The sequence below is a fragment of the Dufourea novaeangliae genome, unplaced genomic scaffold (assembly GCF_001272555.1).
Source record: "Dufourea novaeangliae isolate 0120121106 unplaced genomic scaffold, ASM127255v1 scaffold87, whole genome shotgun sequence".
Taxonomy (NCBI): domain Eukaryota; kingdom Metazoa; phylum Arthropoda; class Insecta; order Hymenoptera; family Halictidae; genus Dufourea; species Dufourea novaeangliae.
Window position 1 is genome coordinate 228586 of NW_015373966.1, and position 16075 is coordinate 244660.

Here is a 16075-nt window from a genome sequence, read left to right on the forward strand (position 1 = left end):
CGACCGGAACCGCTGAGCCCAAGCCGTAGCCGTAACGTTGCAAAATCACTGGTCGGCTTCTGTACAGTTTTAATAAAGGATGCTCTTTAATAAAATATTTAAGTCGCAAGATGATTATGCGAAACGGTGAAACCGACCGGTGAGTTATCGATTACAGCCGGATCAAACGTGACTGAGAAGATTGCATCCTTTGATAGACCAAATGGGTGTGGGAAGATTGCGAGGAACGTTTTTAGATAGACCTTCGAGAAAGTAGACACACGCTCATTTTTATTATAAAGGTTGTTCCGTGATGAAACTGAAGGACTGTTCGAGCATAGTTAGTGGATCATTTGGAGCACAAAGGTATGGGTTCCGTCAGGTTATTAAATTTCAAAGGTCATATACACTATAACAAATTTTCCTGTGCTAACCATTCGATTAGTCGTTATTGTTTTTATATCGATCGATTCAAAATTCAGCTTTCGAACGAAGTTATCAGAGACCCGCGAGAAATTTTCAATAAATTTATTCTTCGTGACGGAGTTTCGAAAATACGTGATCTCCAGAACTTCCTTCAGTATCCGGTAGTTTCGTTGGATTTACGCTCGCCGACATAAAAACAAGATTCTACTAACGTTATGCATTTCGTTAATGCATTTTGCGAGCAAAGCTGTTGAACTTCTGGGCTTGAACGCAATGGCATTTGACTATCGTGAAATAGAAAACTTTCACGGAACTCTAGCGTTTTACGATTTAATTATAACAGAATGCCTCGGCTAAGGTGTGGAGGCTGGTTTATGAATGGCTAATTATAATTTATGACCGTGTATGTATCGTTAGTGAAGCTTAAGTTGCGTTAAGCAGAAACGATCCGGGATTGCGAACAAGCCTGATTTCATAGCTGCCAATTTGAGGTGGATCAAGTGATTCGACACAAGATCGATCCATCTTTAATTAACCAATACACTGATCGTTATTTTATGCTCGTTGTTTTTGGTCAGATTTTTTATAGTGATCTAGTAATTACGCTTATTCACGAACAGTCCCGTTTATATGTTGTCACTATACACTTGTCCAATTAAATGTGGAATAAGAATGAATTAGTATTAAAAAATCACTGAAATTGCGGGGCTAACAAATTCACATTAATGCTGTATGCATGTGGCGTAGAAAATGTAAATAATATTCAGGGTTTTGAACAAAAAAAATAAAAATTACGAATTAAAAAGTAAAAATTAAATATTTGTTTAATTAGTATGTTCACTTCATTTAGAAATATTCGCCCGAATAGATAAGTAAAAAAATAAAGAAGAAAAATTAATCGTTCCCGCTGTGACTTAAATGTCAGCTTTCAGTTATGGTAAGACAAAATCTAAACGAAATATTTTCTATTCAAATTGACAGAACACGTCTAAATGTCTGACCCTTAAAGACAGTTTTCTATACCAATGGTGATGTGGTAACAGTTCCTATTTAATTGAGATTATGTTTCATAAATCAACGCTCATGCCAATTGTAAATTTTTGTTATAAACCAGAGAAAATGTGATGCTAATTATGAACATTTCGGAATTCTAATTACATCACTTAAATGTAGATATTTATTATAATTTTTTTTCTATTACCTTTATTTATAGTAGACTCGAAGAAGCCACGTAAAGACGTCTTACCTGAAAGAGAGAAAAACAACAAATTAAATTATATTTACGGCAATTGTAAATCCACATTAAAATTACCTACAGCATATTGTATCTTATACAATTTAAATAAAACAGAAAGGCTGTCGGAAGAGATAGTTGATCTAAGAATATGTAATGTTTTCAAATAAAATGAGCATTTATTTGATATTTGCTAACATCCCTGTGATTTATATACAATATTCGACATACAGTAATGTCTCGATGAATGCGAGGAACTCAGGCCTGCTTCGAAACATTCATGGCAAGGCGGAAAGGTAAGCCGAGCCTCTGCTTAGCTTCTGTTTACTCTGTTTTGATTGATTCCAGAGGGAGACCACCCCCAGTGGTGGGAACGCCACTGTTCGCCGTTGTTCGTGTCGCATTCAGCGAGGAATTACTGCATCCTTACAAGGAAGGTATCCCAACCCGCAGGTCCCGATTTTAATGAAACTTTGTGGACTGTAGAGGACATCGAGTTATGCGAGGAACAATGTTTCTTTTCTGCCGGCTTTAAGGAGGTGAAACGACCTGTTATGTTTTTAAGTACATCTTGTTAAAAACGGGTGAACTTAAAAATCACACTTAACCGATTTCAGTGATTTTAAATACTCAAATCAATATAATACTTTGAATACTATTTTTTTGTTTGTAACTAGCTCTAACCTACTGAATGTCACACAATACGCTGTACATGGTCTGTTATGTATGTGTGAAAACCTTTTACAGATGATGTGTACAGAAATACTTAAGACCTCACGCAACCGACAGCTGGTTCTACCCCCCCCCCCCCATATATGTGGTGCGGCGTACTCACGTTATTCTCGCGAGTAGCCACTGCTCTTTGGTAAATTAATATCGCGGTGCTCGTTGGGATAATGGTGTGATGGTGTGTGGTAATATGTGTTTTAAATGATTTGACACGACTTAATAACACGCTTAGACTTTAATATAAGCTTAACAATGTGATGTACGTGTACGTGTGTACTGGTTGTGTTCTGACTTGACGATTAAATGTGTTCTGGTGAATGAGTGAATGTATTAGATGCTTGCTAGAACGGATCGACTCGTGATTGGTGGAAATGCAGAATTTTTATTGGTGTAGGTCGTTAGAAGAGGTGATAGTATGAGTTCGAAGAAGTGGGGTTTGGTGTACGTATTGTTTCTTGGATTCCTGGAAGTGAGCGCCGAAATATAAGGAACGGTTTCAAGGACCGCAACTCTTTTGCACGTGATGCTGTCCAGGAATCTCTGTTTACGACGGTTTGATGACCGTGTCGACGGCCCAAGACGCGACGAGTGTTACGACCACCGCCTACCTGCGTTGGGTCATGCCAATATGAGGTGATTAAAAATATAATTACTGGGAGTCTGGGAATGAAAAATAAATGGTTGATTACGTATTCGTTTCGTACGTTAGAAATATACTGGAAAATCACAGCATTAATGGGACGATCCATGAGGGCAATTATGTCAAATAAAAAAATTAAATAGTAAAAATCGTGTTATAGGATCATACAGTTTACAGTATTTCTGGAGTTCATATCTGTATATCCTTCAAATTCTTGCTCTACATCTTTTACAAATTCGTAAATCTATGACACGAACCCAATGAATCTGGAATAGTAAGATAATCCCGTAAAGTCAAGTTCTATCTCCATGTATTTAAAATAACAATATCAAATAGAAAAAATAATTACTCGAATGAAAAGAACAAATGAGTTTAGCGGAAATGAAAGTCTATGTGAACGAAAAATGATTAACGTCGATGTAGGCGATGGGCTAGATACTCACGTCCGTGTCTTGAGGCAAAGTAATGATCAAGTCAATCAGAAAACCTACGTTATCTATAAAGACGTAAGACTAAGAACGTAGAACTAAGATAGAATAAATTTAGAACACTAGTGTTGGGATCGTAGATGAAACTATACACTACTATACTACTACAGACATAAATGGTGATCGGTCATGCTTTTCCCACCAGCGTAATAACAACTTAGAAAAACACGTTCAATGATTATTCAAACACCATACTGTCTTCTCAAATACTCAGAGTCAATCCCACATCACGAATATTTTTCGAGGCACCACATGATCTAGAAAATACTACGTACAAATAAAAATTAGATCGCTAGTGACCTCATAGTCCATGCGATATAGGTAAATTCTTCATGACACAATGTTATATTGAAGAGGAGATTTTATCCAATCGAGTTCCAGTGATATTTTATCAGAACACATACAGTCGTTAATAAATATCCTTCGCATAAAAGAACCAAGGCGATTGAATTAAAACGCAGAAACGGCACATACGTGTACCATAGTTTATATAAATATTGAATGAGACTTCTAACCACCTGCAAAGGTATTCGTGTAACAGGGGAATCAAGAGTTTCATCACGATCGGAACAACTCTGAAGAAAAAGCTCTTTGAATTGTTAGGCGGCCATAAAAATTTTGCGATCCGTGCGCGCTCCCGGTTCCGTCTAAAAAGAGGGAACACGTACAGCCTCGTCCGAAAAAGGGCGAGAGACTGGAACAGCGTACGAAATACATTTAAATAGAAGCTACCACTCACGGCAGTGGTAGTACAATGATGCTTCCGGTCAGCAAGTACCACAATGGGTAGGTCCCGTCCGCAGGATCCGACCGCCTCCTTTCTCTAGCCATAATTTACCCATGCTTTGCATATAAAAAGCAACAATGGGCCGCGGTCCCGTGCAGCCAGAGCGAAAATTTGATTTGTCATCCCGTTGGCTCCACTTTTTGCAGTCTCCGATCCGACCTTCTACTTCTACCCACCGTCGTACCAATCTCTGTGTCCTTCTCCTGGCCTCCCTTTTCTCCAGCTTCAGTTAGGCTCATCCGCGACCCCCATACGAGACTCTCTGCTTCTCGTAATTCATTGTCAGTGTTGATTTTTCTCGTATAATCCACCTGCCGAGACTTCCGTATCCTCTGAATTCTCCACGATAACTAGGTAGCTGTTATCAGTTTTTAAAAGATAGAGTTTACGCATGTATATGTTTTTTGTTTGTGGGAATAGTATACTTTTATTGGAATAGAAGCATGAGAATAAGCTGAATTTATTTTTTCAACACGCTAGATGATCAGAATTTATTTTTGTTTAACCTGCACCTACACAATATTCTTTAGTCAGGCCTTACTTAGGCAATTACAATTTATATTGGGGTTGCACGAAAATAACATTTCACTTACGTGAGTCTAGGAGATTAGTTGCAAAAATTGGCTACTAAACTAATTGACGTTTTATTATCAGACCCCAAGATACATGAGGATATGTGCACGGTTCGTGTCGTGGAAGGCATGGGAACAGACTGTACACGTAGATGAGAAAATATATTAGAGCCCATCTGAACTGCTCCTGGCTTCGGTAGAAAAAAATTGAAATTTCGCGGCCGCAGGCTCCTGGGCCGCAATCTGACGAATAATATCGCCAATGTAAGGGAGAACGACAGTATCGAGGTTACTCGGATTCTTATTACCACGCTTCCAGAAATTCGCATTTGCAAATTAAAGAACGAAACTCGTTTGTCGGTCCAGGAGGAGGCTACGGGATCGAAACAAATTCGCCCGCGGAAGCGGCGGCTATAACACAGCCGGTTTCCATAAAAATCATTTCTACTCTCATTCGCAGGAAGACCGGCTGCATCTTTTTATTCTTGCACTTCCGTGCTCGCTGTAATTGGATTTCGTTGGCATTCATACGCCCCGAGTGTCGCGGCCGCGAGTGTTTTCATGAAAAATTATTTATGCATTTACCCGTTTCCCGTGTATGTTAACGTGCGTGGCAAATTGATACCGTGAATAGGACGTTACGAACATCAGGACCGATAGTAAGTGACGATGAATGAATTGGGTCAAACGACATCGCGGTGAGGATTTAATTAAAAGTTTCCAATATTCTTCGGATACGTAGAGATTTCGCTGATTTCTTTTCAATGTTAGCTTTCGCGCTCGGTATATTCGTAGTTGAAATCGAAATGCATATACCGAATACGTAAGAATTACATTTCGCTCGTTACTTTGTGGTTTTCTAAGTTCCATTCGAAGTCATTCTTGTAATTAGAAAATCCAAACTAATCCACATTATTCTATCCATATTACTGACAGTTTTAACTGAAAAAATTGTAATCTTTAACCCTCCGAGCACGAAAACATGGTCACCGGTCCCTATGTCATTTCTGACCCCACACCGATATTCTACTACTGCACAGCGACGGCGAGGCTCGAGCTCGAGGCCCTCACCGATGTTACTACGCAGTGACAGTTGGTCGAGCCACCGTCACCATGTATACAATGTAATGATTAGCTGGTGCCACATTACATTTGGATGTTCGTGGTTCTTATTACACTAACTAGAATAAAAATCTCGTGAATTATAAAACAAATTATATTTATTACTCGATACTTCTGCGGCGTCTTGGCTCGGTCGTTCGGATGTAAATAAACATCGGTCGCTATGCGATTTACACGACAGCTCCGTCACTGCGTACTAGTGATGGGCACCATCGACTAAATTAAACTATCGACTAATGACTATTTACTCGCAATATACTATCAACTATTTAGTCGACAGTTTCTAGTCGACTGAAATTTTGCTTTATAGGTTATGTATAGATTATGTCGTCAACTTTTTAGCACCATTGATGTATTTACCTTTTAGAAATGTATTAGTTCATAAATAGAATTTCAAAAATGTAAGTGGTAAACAAGTCTTTTTAAACAATTACTAATATTCGATTTTTTTGTAAGCTATTTAATATTGGCACTTAAAAAATTAACTGCTCTAAATTTTGTATTAAAATCAATTAGGTTATAAGCAATAATTTTCACAGTTCTTGGTAATGCATAAAAAAATATATGAAAAAATTGCAATTGGTTTGCATCGCGAGGAAAATAATCAAGATCCACTCAATAGCGATCAATAGCTCGATAGTTCGAGCGAGTCGCTTGAAGCGACTAAATTTAATCGACTAAAGTAGTCGCTTCGAGCGACTAATATTAGTCACCTGAAAGTAGTCGCTTCAAACGACTAATATTATTCGCCTGAAGTTAGTCGCTTCAAGCGACTAAAGTATTCGGCGACTGAAAAAATTAGTTGACTGAAAGTAGTCGTTGGTTACTATCGACTTAGTCGATAGTTTTTAGTCGATGGTGCCTATCACTACTGCGTACGTGTCGCTCTCGAGACCGCGTGTCACCACTCCTGGCTCTGTCACTGTGTGTGTGTGTGTGTGTGTCGCTCTCGCGAACGCGTGACCCAGGGACCGTGCTCGGCGGGTTAATATAGGTTATAGATTTTCTATCATATTTACCAGTTACTCTACAGTACAATAACCATTCTTGTGGTATTTGAGTTTTTTCACAAAATCAAAATTTTGCAATGAATCTTCAGGTTAGTTTAGAGGTCTACAGCAAAGTAAATACTCAAGCACCGTTTACTCGTATTTCCACGCGAGCAGAATCTATTGTATACCGTGCCACCCGGCCGCGTAACCAGGAGCAATTAATAATCCTACGATTAAATATTCCCAACACGTATCCCGCGAGCATCGAACGGCAACATTGCACAGACTGCTGTGGGTTGTCAAAGAGGTTAAGTTTACCGCAAAACGCGATTCCATGACTAAGAAATACAACGTAACGCGGAATTTGCAGCAGGTTGTAAATGCAACGCAAGACTCGGTCCTCGGCCAGAAATGAACGAAACAAGATGAAGCCAGTATGCCGAGACCGGGCGACCGTCACGGCTAAAAACAATTAATAATCCCGTTATTAAAGATTCTCCGCGCGTTGGGCACGCATGCTCGCATCTGGATAGGTTGATTAATAGCTCAGATGCGGCACGTCACTGCGCGCGACGCTGTTTAATTGCGCGTTGTATTTGAGAGTGACGACTTAATGGCGGACTCTTCTCCACATCAACGCGGGCAAGTATAATAGCAAAGCAGACCACGAAGTCAAGCCAGCTACTGGACGTTGCAAAAATATGAGACAGATGAATACCTATTTATCAGTGAAATACAGTAGAGCCTCTCGTATCCAAACTAAAAGGGAGATATAAGTGTTTAGGTAAAGTAATGTTCGGATAACAGAACAATCGCTTCTCCGATACGGAATTTCATTTATTTAGATAGTGATCAAGAAAATTGATCTTTTGTCTAAATATTTGTAGATTCTATATCTTTTGTGGCTCCTAAATTACAGCAACTCTTCAACATAAATGACTGGTGTAGAATTCGACCAAAAAAAAGGAAGTCGGTACATCGTATGTAGGCCACTACATATTTGAAACAGAAAAAGCCAGCGTCAGCAAAATGATTGAAGAGACTCTGTTCGGATAATAGAACATTCGAATATTACGGTATGCGGATACGGGAAGACCTACTGTATTAGTATACCTAGACATATTCTTTTGGTCTGGAGATAAAAAAAATATTTATGTGTTTCTATCCTGAAGGATTATTCAACAAACAAAATTAATTGCCTGATAACTATTCCTTACATAAGATCATACCTCGCTCCGTTACCGAAACGAAACCTTGTAGAGCATTTTACACAATTTTGGAATTGCTTTCATTGACGGAAAGCGAGTAACATTTATTCCGATTACAATACAATAAGAAACATTCTAGTTTGTGTCTGAATGAGAAATGCAAAGTCCAAAATATTTATATTATGGATATTCAGCATTTTTGGAAGATGCTGTACAACACAACCAAGAACGCGTGCAATGAACAGGCACAGATGCGAAGAGGACAGGTAATCGTGAATTAGCATGACAATGGCGCGGCGTGGATCACGTCGCTCAAGATAAGCAGCAATTTATGGGGGAGGAATAGGGGAGACCAACACGACCGCCTTATTACACACTTACTCGACCAGGACGTAAACGGATTAGATGTCATCGTCGTTTTCAATCAGTGTTATAATAATAGTAATAGTAATAATAATTATTTGCGTTTACGGGACAAAAGCCCATTGTATTACAAAACATTACACAGATCTACAAAGATACATATGAATAACGAGATTACAATTTGGTGCATTTCACTTCCAGATAGAGTTTAGTTTCGAATACGTTTGCGATCGGAGTAAAAAAATCAGCTTGGTTACTATAATTATTTGCTTGCGTACAAATTGCAATAAATGACAAAAGTTGTCGAAACAACCATAGTTATCTGTTTCCGAATTTGACTTGGGTTATGCAGGCAACGCCAGTGATAGGTACATAGGAATCTCTTCTCAAAAATGAATCCTGTTCGTACCATAAAAAATACATGGCTCTTTTGCAATGTACTAATTAATGTAGATCCCCTAAAGATCTTCTTAGAACAGTCTAACTTTCAAGAGCTTTGATGGATCTGACTCGAACATCCGTTCGCGGATTACTCGTGATCGCATTAACCATCGTCATAATCGTACGTTTGCTTCGTTCGATAAGACGACAGGATTGACTCCGGGGATATTTGCTAAGTCGACGGATACCAAAGGCGCAACAGTAAAGCAGCTAATCTATCAAACATGACATTCTAATCGGCATGAATCTGTTACTCCAATCAGAAAACGATGTAGAACGATCTTTTTTTAGTTAAATCAATCTAGAGAAGACCGTGAAATTTTACGTAGCTTTCGTATATAATATAGCGACTTCAAACATCATTAAAGAATATAATTATATGAACACTTAGAACCTTACAGCCGAATGCTGCGAAATAAACGACATTACAGTTTTGCTCATATGTATGTACAGGGTGTTTCAACTAATTTGATTACCTCGAATAATAACGTAACAGAACACTTTATGAGAATTTTGAGGCATGGAACTTAAATGGCATCACGGGGCACATCTTATATGGTACGTGTTTTTTTTGTGGATGGAGACATTACAGAGATTTCAACGTAACCTTGATTTTTTTAACGGAATTACCTATTTATGTACCATAGATCGATAGAGTATCAAATTCTGAGTACAACGTGTTGACCTTCATACGTCCTATACTATAATAAAATAACACTGTTCAACAAATTTGACCTTTTTTACGGTTTTGCAATTGTCATTAAGCGTCTCTGATATATCTTTGTGAGCTAAATACAATTCTGCAAACCGTTTCTTTCCAGCATGTCCAGTTTTTGAAAAAATCAAATTTGAAAAAAATTGCAAATTTTCAACTTTGGACCTGTGTTGGGCTTTTACAGTAATAGTTATTCGGTTTCTTTTTACACGCAATAATTCTCTGGACTTTTTCGAATAAAATGATATAAATTGTTATTAGATTATATACATCTAAATATGTTTAAATAATATTCAAAGTGAAAAACACACCGAAAATGCACCACTTTATGCTGATATTCTTTAATTTATTTCAAAAACCAGAGGTCTAGGAGAAAATCTAACCATAGAACGCGATAGAGCAGACCTTTCTGTTCAGGAAAGTGTCAAGGAAAGTTACACAATCTGTGTTGTTTTAAATAGAGAAGCGAAAGAGTTCAGCAAAACACACGACGGCGATAGTGGTACTCAATGACGGCGATCGCCTTGCCTGCCGCTCAGCGTAACGGAAGCGCTAGGCGCACACGGCCACCATTGCCGGCACAGCGGTTTTGCTGAACTATTTCGCTTCCGTATTTAAAACAACGCAGATTTTGTAACTTTCCTTGACACTTTTCTGAACTGAAAGGTCTGCTCTATCGCGATCTATGGTTAGATTTTCTCCTAGACCTCTAGTTTTTGAAATAAATTAAAAAATATCTAAAATAAACATATTTAGATTTCTATAATCTAATAACAATTTATATCACTTTGTTCGCAAGAGTCCAAAGAATTAATTCGTGTAAAAAGAAACCGAATAACTATTATTGTAAAAGCAGAACACAGTTCCAAATTTAAAAATTTTCAATTTTTTTCAAATTCGATTTTTTCAAAAACTGGACGTGTTGGAAAGAAACGGTTTGCAGATTCGTATTTAGCTCATAAAGATCTATCAGAAATGCGTATTGACAATTACAAAAATTTTTACGTGTTGAACAGTGTAATCACTGTATTGAAATCGCTCTACTGAAGTTGAGGAGCATAAGTTCGAGTATCTATAGCTTCCAGATAGTAAGTACGTATTAAAAAATATTTTGTAAAATTATTTTAAATATCTCAATAAGTACTCACTTTAGACCTGTGACACCTTAATACTTGTTTACTCAGTTTTTAATTCTCATTTAATTTCCGTAAAGAAACGTGGAGTGGTTCAGTTAACAAAATCAATGTGTCCTTCCAATTCCAATGGCCATTTTCATAACTGATTGACCATGGCATCGTTAACAAACCGTAGAACGCGTCACGCTCTATTCATTCGTTGATTCATATTGGAAAGCAGGATGCGCCTTCCAATAATGGCAGTTCATTGCTGTATAGTTTCGACGCACACTCGAGGCAGAACATAATTCGGGAGTCCTATGGTGGTCGAGTGGTACGCAAGCTGCACCTGCATCGGGTAAAGCCCGTATCCAGGAAGACGCAGCGGCAACGATGATATAAACGGTAGCAATCAGGGGATTGATTACGAGCGATTAGTGAGGTGTTCCGAACGGCTAGCGTGGAGAGATTACAACGTGCCAATTATTGCGAGGAACGTTTTATAGCCCTATTATTATCCGCGCTGCTCCCAGCCGCAATTACAGAGCTGCTCTCCCACTCCCTACCAGATGAAAAGAGTCATCGGGAACGATAGGAATACTCACTGCTAATAAAAGAACCGTCGACATACGAGGTTTCCTGGTTGATATTTTGGCCTTTGATAACCAATTTTTACTATCAACCCATGAAATTGCATTTACATACTTCACGAGGTAATCGAAGAAAAATATCTGATTCTTCTATGAAAATATTTTCTCTCTCCATTTCTTACAAATTACAAATACTGAATCGTCTAGTTCATTAGACATGCACTTAAATTGCATCATTTAAATTAAGTTATTCTATACTATTTATGTAATGTATACAGGGTGTGTTCAAATTAAATGTTTAAAGAGCAACAGTAATTATTTATTTTAGCGAATCCTCACCGATTTTTATGAACTTGAAATGTGTTGCCAAGGTCGTCATTTTGAACGACTTTTTCCTATACATTTTACCGTCGATCGGCTTTAATTTTCAAGATATTCGCACAAATATATTTGATACAACTGTTGTGCTAAAAATGTGCTGTTTGACTGACCCACCTCCAATGACCTTGACCTTGACCGTGACATATGTTGTCAAAGTCACCTTCTTAAATGACCTTCAGAAAATTTCAATCGTCAAGTTTTGTATGTTGACCCTTTCGGTACGGACGACGAGTATACAAGTGGTCCATAGAATGCCCACTGTGGCCGAAGAACGAGTATACAAGTGGTCTTTGAAATGTTATTCATACGGCTTCTCCTCCGGCGTCACGAACAACTTCGCGCTTCGGTGTCACCGTACTGAAAAGGTTACAAAGTTACCAAGGGAAAAATGATACCTTTCTTTTTGAACTGTCTCTAACCACCTCTGAACGACTTTTTTTCTTGAACTGTGTCTAACCAAGAAAGAAACTAATTCAGAGTTGGTTAGAGACAGTTCGTGTTCAGTCCATTCTTCCTTTATTTTAATTTAGAAGGTTTGGCCTATTCGAATAAATTTTGTTCAAATTGAAATATCATTTTTATAATGCAAATGTTTATAGACTAATTTTCGAATGCGAAAAATGAACAGAAATCGACTTTTTATATCAATAGTTCTGTTAGGTAGAAATAAATCAATTTTGCTACAAATTTTTATACTCTGTATTCCCATAAATAGTTTTGTACATATGAATATGTGATAAATGTATAAGCTATGTAATCAGGTTACGATAAAAAAAACGTTATTAAACCTTCAAAATGATAAGGTTATACGGTATTAATTTCAGTGCTGTTGGCAGATATAAATAACAGTTGTCGACCATTTGGGCCACTCTGAAAACTCAAATTTCGACGGCTTCGCGATATGCAGCGAGGAATCCCATTGGAGTTATACGGATGAAGTGGCAGAATAGAAGGATATACGCGGACATTCTCGAGTGTCATATCCGAAAGGAACACACCGCCATTCCTGAAAACCAATGATATGCCTGAGGCATGTACACGTTCCACCCTCTATGGTGCATATCTTGGTGCATTTCGCGCATGACTGATCGACGCAATGGATAATTTATCCGCAATATCGGGCCTGCAAATTCGGAAGCGAATTGATATCGCCGGTATAAATCTGCTTGCACGAAGAAAGTTGAAAGCGAATATTGGCTCTTGGGACGAGATACTTGTTATTCTGTTAATTTTTCATCGGCGATTATACTTTACCAAACACCACCTTGCATAACAACTCCGATGGCGACATCGTGTTTAGATGCTTGCCTTCTTGCACGATGCACAGATAAGTTTGCTCCCCAGATGAACACCTTATTTTATTGGCCTTTTTCATGGCCAGTAGTCATGCTGATATTATGGTATTTTATGAAAGTATCTTTAACAGGTTGTAATATAGCATATTACACCTGCGTAGGGTGCATAGATGACCCAGCAAGTACAGGAAATACGAGATTTCACACAGTTATGATTAGTTATGATGTAACTGAGACTTGGAATTCATGGGTCTTTTTTTATAAGCTATTGAATGACCTGTCGCAAGTTGAATTAGGTTCAGGGGCATATTTGACCCCCTTATTCGGCTATAGCCTTTGTATTTTATTTCAAAACAATACTGTTAATTATACTCACACAAAAGAATGTAGTAATTTACTAACTCATAAGTTAATTCTCATTCAGCTACCACTTCCGTATTAATTTAATTCGGTTCGCTACGAAGGTTTAAACTGGAAAATATTTAACGAGAACAACTGATTGTTAATTGCTGAAAAAACAATTTACCATGTATTTAATTTTCCCCTAATAGAATTAAATACGTGCGCATAAAATTAAACAAGTGGATCGAGTGTTCGTTGGAATTAACAATTAAGGGTTAAATGAGTAACAACCCTGTACTCAACCATGCCGCCATTCGGTTACGTGTCTGACATTTTATTGCAGTTTTATTAGACAGACGAATTTCCCATAAAACCCGGCGCCACGTTCGCGTAATTCCAGGGAACAAAGTGCAAATATCGTGCTTTTTTTGACGAGTGGCTTAGAATACATTAAAATTTTTCCGCATTTACTCGATTCTAGATACGGGATAAAACTCTTCAGATCCACCATAGTCACCCAATCTTGATTGAAATTAATCGCAATAAACGAAAAAGTTATGTGGAAATCGCCATGAGAAGTTTTCCTGGCTGATCGCAAATGACAACAGGGCGGAGCTTGATAACTCGAGGAATAAAAACAGAGACGGTTTGACAAACGTCGGTCGGATGTGGATACGACCTTGGTGTTCTCCGCGAGTCCTTAAAAAAGATGACGGACACAGAGGGAGGAAACTGCCCTTACTCTGTGCTGTTTACGTGACCTTTCACTCGCACCGCAGTCGGCGTAGCCTCGAAGAAAAGGTCGTAAAGAATTTTAAAAATGGAGCAAAGACCGCCTCTGCGCCGTGTCTAACGCCGCTGTCCGACCAAGTCTCCAGCCAGTCGTTCGAAGTACAGGCATCTTCTTTCTGAATAAATTCACGTCCACTTGGGACGGAATACGAGAACAAATGCGGGTAAACAAATCAGAAGATAAAATTGCAAACGTGCCTCACATTTCTCGACGATCTAACCACGCCATGGTATTATTTAATTCTTTGAGCGGAAACGTGCCTCGTAGGTCTTAACGGTGGCCTCGCTTCGTTTCCTCTTAGCCTCATCTTCCAGTAGTTCCTCACACTCCGCACCCATCCCACTATGCATCTTTAGATGCTCTTGTCGACGCGGCGTTCCAAAGCGTACGGACGTTCCAGGGTAGAATGAATCAGTATTCTTTGGATCGCTGCATCGAAAATTTATTCCTACCTTATTGGCCGTTTTCGAGAACGAAAATTAATTTCGAAAGTTCGCGCACGCACGTCTGAACCTAACAACCGGTCGGTTGAATAAACGGTATTTCTCTGTTGGATGAAACGCCATTGTTTCCTCGGAGAACATGACATTTTCTTGCGTGGTATATTTGCGGTCGGTATGATCGATGTGAAGAGATTACGAATGATAAAGACGAGAAACTAACAGACACTTCTAGAATTCGAATATCCAGTAATTTGAAAATCAACTGTATTTACAGAAATATCTCGATGAGTGCGACGAATTCTTCTAGGATAGAGTGAGAAACGGAATTAGGCACGAGGGCGAAGTTCCGGCCACTTACCCTACCATGAGCGACACTTTGGCCGAAAGAAGCCAAAACGAAGACTAAATTAAAAAGTCTTCCACAGTTATGGCATCAATAATGGCGAAATAATTCTACTACTCGGCCTCGAAGACCATAAACGGACGACTGTTAACGCTGGATTCATAAAAAGAATGCCAATCCTGCATGTCAATCGTCCCAGTACGGGGTTCGTGTACACGTTACAACAATAAACTGGCCCTACAGGAACGACGACTGTGAAACGTAGATCGTATTTTCGTTTAACGACCTGATATTATGTAAATAAGGATCGAGCCCACTTGCTATCTTTCCAATCGACTGCAATTGAAGCTGCCGTTTTTTCTGCGTTGCCTATCGCTTATTACTCGTCGTTGTGATTCATGCGTGACCATCGGTCTCACTTTTCAAACGATTCTTGTTTCTTGCTAGTGCACTAAAAAGCAACGCTGCCAGCGGGAACGAAGGGTTACCCTACATACACGAGGAACCTGGCGATCGTGTAGGTTGTGCGGAACCAAAAGGATACTACGTGTGTGTTTGAACAGAAAATATTTAATCCTTTCAAGTAGGAATCGGTTTGAGTGGCTTCTTCGAGTACTCTTGTCTCGATTCGAAAAATGTCGTCCGAACGAATTGAACTAGTCACGATTCAACGATAACTGAACTACTCACGTACGTTCTTCACACGATCGCTGTGGGGTTCTTCCTATGTACTATTGGAACATTATACGTCTTGTGTGTGTGTGTGTGTGTGTGTGTGTGTTTCATTTAGGACCCCATTCATACGGAAACGATTTAACTGTCATTCCTTTTTATTCAAAGTTAAAATACGCTATGTATGTGTAGATATGGCACGCGTCTATTTGTGTTCACTCTGAAAAACCCGTACAGCGTAACTCGTAAGACTCCACCCTTGCTCGATTAATCCGTCGCATCTTTACTTTGTGGACAACAACTCCTCCAATTTAAAGTTCAGCCAGTAGTAGATAATTCGTAGCTAATGTTAGAAAAAATTTAACTTGTAAACATCAGATCGAAGCAAATCAAAATTCAGTTCAC